At 45.0% G+C, this 6,000-nt stretch overlaps 1 pseudogene; it reads left to right on the top strand.

Annotated features, from left to right (window-relative positions):
• Nucleotides 1-3,633: 3,633 nt before the first annotated feature.
• LOC124972178 (cyclin-dependent kinases regulatory subunit 2-like) lies at nucleotides 3,634-3,866 on the top strand (annotated as a pseudogene).
• The last annotated feature ends 2,134 nt before the right edge of the window (nucleotides 3,867-6,000 follow it).

The raw sequence follows: 6,000 nt of genomic DNA, 5'->3' as shown, positions 1-6,000 counted from the left end.
ATCCGTGAAGCTTTCCTGGAGAAAGTGGCACAGGAGACACAAGGCCAGGAGACAAAGATGATGATGCAGGGAGGCCAGGTAGAGGCTACAGGGGAGGTCGCAGATGGACTCTCCCACTATGCTGCTGGCTGTTGGAGGGGCTCAAGGCATCCCTGTTGGGGTGCTAAGGATCAAAACCAGGGCATATAGCATGCCAAGTAAGCACTCTACTACTGAACTAGCCCAAGAAATTCCTGCTCTGTTTTTGTTTTTCTTTTTTGTGGTACTCGGGATGGAGCCTGGGAGTGCTTCATCACAGAGCCAAATCCCCAGCCTTTTTTTCTTTTTTTAAATTTGAGACAGGGTCTCGCTAAATTGCTGACTGGCCTCAAACTTGCAATCCTCTTGGCTCAGCCTCCAGAGTCACTGGGATTATAGGAGTGCACCACCCTGCCTGGCAGCCTTTTTATTTTCAGACGGGATCTCACTAGATTGTCAGGATTAGATTGTAATCTTCCTGCCTTAGTCTCTAGGGCTCATGGTAGGAGTCCAGTGCTAGGAAAAGGATTAGGAAGAGACATGATCAGACAATATTGAAAGGCACTGTCAAGGTTGTCAAGGTAAGTGAAAAAAAAAAAAAAAAAAAAAAGGACTGAACAGGAAGAGAACCAAATTCTCTGGGGTGGGAAGATAAACTGCCCCACCAGGCCAGGAAACACAAGTGTGAAACCTAGGTGAGGGGAAGTTGCTTTGAGGGAGGCAGTGGAAGCCTTGGGGTGGGGGTGACAGTGGGGGTGGGGAGGTTCCATCTGCAGTGCAGAACAAAGGCCCAAAATCCTCTCAGTTCTCTTAGGGCTCAGAGATAGAGCTTTCCTTTTCTTTCATGGTATGTCTTTGCCTTCCAGAATCCACATTTGTGCACAACCATTTTTTCTGGGCATGTGCTGGGGATGTAACCCAGCACATGGTTCTAACTAAGCACATACTCTCAGCTCTGGACACAATCTTTTTGTTTGTTTGTTTGTTGGCACTGGAGATTGAACCCAGGGATGTATAACCACTGACCTATATCCCTAGCCCTTTTTGTTTTTTTTTATTTCTGAGACGTCTCACTAAATTACTGAGGCTGGTCTTTAATTTGTAATCCTCCTGCTTCTGTTTCCTGAGTCACTGGGATTACAGGTGGGTGCTGATTCTGGGCAAAATCTTTAAAGGGTCCTATCATCTCTGAACAGAGTGATCCCAGGTAACTTCAGTCACACACTGCCTTCCTTTGGAGGTACATTAAGAATGAACATGAAGCTAGATATAGTGGCCCACACCTGCAATCCCAGCAATTCAGGAGGCTGAGGCAGGAGGATTGCAAGTTCAAGGCCAGCCTCCACAATTTAGTGAGGTCTTAAGCAACTTAGTGAGACCCTGTTTCAAAATAAAATATAAAAAGGGCTAGGAATGTGACTCAGTGGTAAAGTGCCCCAGGCTTAATTAAAAAAAAAAAAAAAAAAAAAAATGAAAAAGAGAAGCCTAGACACAATTAACCCCTCATCCAAATGTCCCTGAGAAGTAACAGTATGGCAGCAAAGTACAGAATTTGGAGAAGAACATATTGGCTTTTAATTCAAACATCTGGATACTAAGTCAAATAAGCCCCAGATTCCTCCTCAGCAAAATGAGGCATTGGTGTATCTGCCTCAAACACTTGTTTTGAGGAGCACACAATTTAAGGTGTACACAATTTAAGTCCATGCATGAGCCTGCATGAACTCAGACCCCTCTGAGCTCCCTCCATCCGGAAAATGGAAAAGGCCGGGTTTACTGAGCACTACTGACTCATGAGGAGTGCAAAGTGCTTAACAGCAGAGATTCTGTCCTTCGGAATGTGGCAGCAAGGTGGCTCTTTCCCTTGTCTCTGCTCTTGAAGACTTGATCTCCTGAAGCCAAGTGGGAAGCTTCTAGAATGCCTTGCTTGAGGGCGGAGAGTTCAATGTTGCTGAGGGCCACAGTTCAACTCACTCCACGCTTGCCTAAGTGTCCTCACCATTCCAAGCTACCCCAGGCCCTTTGTCCTTCCAGAAAGAGCAGGGCAGGGAATGTCTGTTAAGATTTCAGTAGGGCTGGGCATAGTTCGGTGGTAAAGGGGCTTACCTAACACACACAAAGTTACTGTGTTCCATCTAAACACCACACAAAGAAAAGAAATAATAACTTAGAATTAATACCTCATTTTACTTTTTAAATCAACCCTTCCTTCTCTTTTATTTTTAATTTTCAGTGCAGGGTATTAAACCCAGGCCCTTGTGTATGTGAGGCAAGCGCTCTACCACTGAGCTATCTGCTTAGTCCTTTTTATTTTTATTTTTATTTTTTGATACTGGGAATTGAACTCAGGGGCACTCAACCACTGAGCTGCATCCCTAGCCCTATTTTGTATTTTATTTAGAGACAGGGTCTCACTGAGTTACTTAGCACCTTGCTTTTGCTGAGGCTGACTTTGAACATGGGATCCTCCTGCCTCAGCCTCCTCCTGAGTTGCTGGGATTACAGGCATCTGCCACCGCACCCAGCAGTTCTTTTAATTTTATTTTGATACAGGATCTCACTATGTTGCCCAGGCTGGCCTCAAATCTGTAGTTCTTCTGCCTCAGTTTCTCAAGTAGCTGGGATTACCTTCTGGTTTTGTGTTTTCTTTCTTTTTGGGGGGCAGGGGATTGAACTCAGGGGCATTCAACCACTGAGCCACATCCCCAGCCCCATTTTTTATTTGATTTAGAGACAGGGTCTCGCTGAGTTGCTTAGCACCTTGCTTTCTGCTGAGGCTGACTTAGAACTGGTTATCCTCCTGCCTCAGCCTCCAAGTCTCTGGGATTACAGATGTGCACCAAGCTGTACTTCCTATTTTAATAAACATAGGTTTTTGTTTTTTTTAATGAAAATACATATATTATTCTACAACCTGCTTTTTAATTTTTGATGCAAGGGATTGAACCCAGAACCCAATGCAAGCAAAGGGCACATTCTCCACCCTGAGGTACATCCCCAATCCCTAACTTGCTTTTTTTTTTAACTCTATAATATGTCACAGATATCTTTTCTGTCAGTACACATGAAGTTACTTCAGACCATTTAGTAGCTGCAGAATATTTATTGTAGGGATGTATAATTTATTTAAGCAATCCCTTCCAATTGAATGTGTAGTTTGTTTTCAGTTTTCATGATTGCAAGATTGCAATAAACATATTTGCAAATATGCAAATGTTTCTGTTCTGTGGATGTTCTGATATATCCAGAAAGTGGAATTTCTTGGTCAAAGAACTTCTTGTGTAGCCAGTGCACGCCTGTAATCCAGTAATGGGGAAACTGAGGCCAGAGGAACTTATGTGCCAGGCCAACCTCAGCAACTTAGCAAGACCTGTCTCAAAAAAATAAAAGGGGGGGGCTGGGGAGATAGCTCAGTCGGTAGAGTGCTTGCCTTGCATGCACAAGGCCCTGGGTTCGATCCCCAGCACCACAAATAAATAAATAAATAAATAAATAAATAAATAAATAAATAAAAGGGGAGTTTTAGTCGCGTCGTTGCCCTGGCTTGAAACGGACCTGCGTTCCGCTTTGCTTGTCTTGCAGTCTTCGGTTCCCGCCCTGTTGTGCCCCGGCAGTATGGCCCACAAGCAGATCTACTACTCAGACAAGTACGTCGACAAGCACTGAGTACCGGCATGTCATGTTACCCAGAGAACTTTCCAAACAAATACCCAAAACTCATCTAATGTCTGAAGAGGAATGGAGGAGACTTGGCGTCCCACAGTCTAGGCTGGGTTCATTACATGATTCATGAGCCAGAACCGCATATTCTCTTTAGACAACCTCTTCCAAAAGAGCAACAAAAATGAAGTCTATCTGGGATCATCAATTAAATCTTTCACAAATTTAATGTACATGTGTATATAAGGTAGTATTCAGTGAATACTTGAAAAATGTACAAATCATTCATCCATACCTGTGCATGAGCTGTATTCTTCACAGCAACAGAGCTCAGTTAAATGCAACTGCAAATAGGTTATTGTAAGGTGTTTAAGATAAATTTCTTCTAGTCAGTTTTTCTCTTAATATAAGTGCCTGTTTGACATTATCTGTTACTTTTGTTAAATAGTTTGTATGTTGCATTTTAAAAAATAATAATAAAAAATAAATAAATAAAAGGACTGGGAATGTGGCTCAGTGGTCAAACACCCTGGGTTCAATCCCCAGGTACTAAAAACAAACACCAAGTGTAGGTATTTGTGGGGTAAATAAGCAAAGAAAGCATTTTTTGATATCATTTGGTGGCACAGATGTGAAATTACTGTTTCTTCGAGGGCCTGCGGGGAATCAACGGCCCTTGAGCCAGAGGGCTGGCTGAGCAGGCTGGAAACATGAGCACCTCTGCTAGCTGGATTTTGACTTTTCAAAAGTAGGCGGGGTACAGGGTGTCCCTTCCTGTCCCTGCAGGGTGCTCTTTGATGTGTTGGCCCATCAAACACCTCGGAAGTTGGAAAAGCTTCAGTGGGCTATTAGGAGAGGTAGAACATGCCAGTTAGAATCAACCAGCCCTGGCTGGGCATGGTGGGACACACTCGTAATTCCAGGGACTCAGGAGCCTGAGGTGGGAGGATTCCAAGTTCTAAGCCAGTCTGGGCAACTTAATATAAACCCTGTCTCATAATGAAAAAATAAAAAGGGCTGGGGAAGTAGCTCAGTGGGAGAGCAGCCCTGGGCTCCATCCCAGTACCACACACACACAGTCAGCCAGCCCTCGTTTTATCTGAAGGTAGGCTCAGTCCACCAGCGCAGGGCCTACAAGAGAAAATCAGAGAGTAGCAAATTCAAGCCACGTCTGGATCTTGAGGGGGCTTCACCAAGAAGTGAGAGGCAGCAGGACACAGTGGCACACGTCTGTAATCCCAGCAGTTCTGGAGCCTGAAGCAGGAGGAGCATGAGTTCAAAGCCAACCTCAGCAACTTAGTAAGGCCCTAAGTAACTCAGGGAGACCCTGTCTCTAAATAAAATATGTCTCTAAATAAAATATAAAAAAGGACTGGGGATGTAGCTCAGTGGTGAAGTGCCCCTGATGCCAAAAAGAAGAAGTGAGAGGTAACTGTTGCTTTTCCTGGCCTGCCCTGCAGAACTAGCACTGGAAATAAAATGTGGACTTCTGCCGGAGGCTGCTTCAGAGGGCAAGGGAACCCAGCACAGGACCATGCTAGTCCCATTTGGGAAATAGTGAACAGGTAAATAGCACAGACTGAGGAACTGGGCACAAGTTTGAAGAAGGGATAGCCCAATGGGTCTTCTTCAGACTTATCCTAAGGTATGGGGTAGGTGAGATCTGGTTTTTTTTTTTTTTTTTTTTTTTTTTTTTTTTTTGCAGTGGGAGGGATTGAACCCAGGGCTTTGTGCTTGCGAGGCAGGCATTCTACCAACTGAGCTATATATCCCCAGCCCCAGTAGGTGAGATCTGGATTCACATCCTGGCACTACTGCTGTCCTTGAGGAGACTCGAAGTGAGTCACTTTCCTCCTCTGAAAGTTGGGTCCATGTTTAATTCAGCTTGGGCGGTTGTGAGAATTAAATGGGGGAACAGAGGCAGACCACTTAGCACTGTCCCTAACACACTGTTGGTTGCTCAATAAATAGGCTCTATGTATCAGTGAATAAGGGAGCCATCCAAGAAAGACAGGGACCAATATCCTACAGGGCAAAGAACGTGTGCAGCTCAGATTCACCATCAAGTGACAGGCAAGATGTTCCCGGTTACTGCTGCTGCGGCTGCTGTGTGGTGGGCAGGATGTGTTGTCCTGGACAAAGGAGCCATACCTCCAGCTCTGGAATCCAGGAGGTGACTCCCCCCTCAAAACACACACATGGGTATCCCTGCCCTATGCCTACCTGCTTCACCCGCAACCCCCCTCAACCTACAAGGGACCGTGAGAAGGATCCCAGGGTCTAAAAGGCGTAGGGCCATGGCCCTGATAGGGAGAGAGGAGC

The sequence above is a fragment of the Sciurus carolinensis genome, chromosome 2 (genome assembly GCF_902686445.1).
Source record: "Sciurus carolinensis chromosome 2, mSciCar1.2, whole genome shotgun sequence".
Lineage (NCBI taxonomy): Eukaryota > Metazoa > Chordata > Mammalia > Rodentia > Sciuridae > Sciurus > Sciurus carolinensis.
Note: the sequence above shows the minus strand (reverse complement) of the source record. Positions and strands in the feature narration are given on the sequence as shown.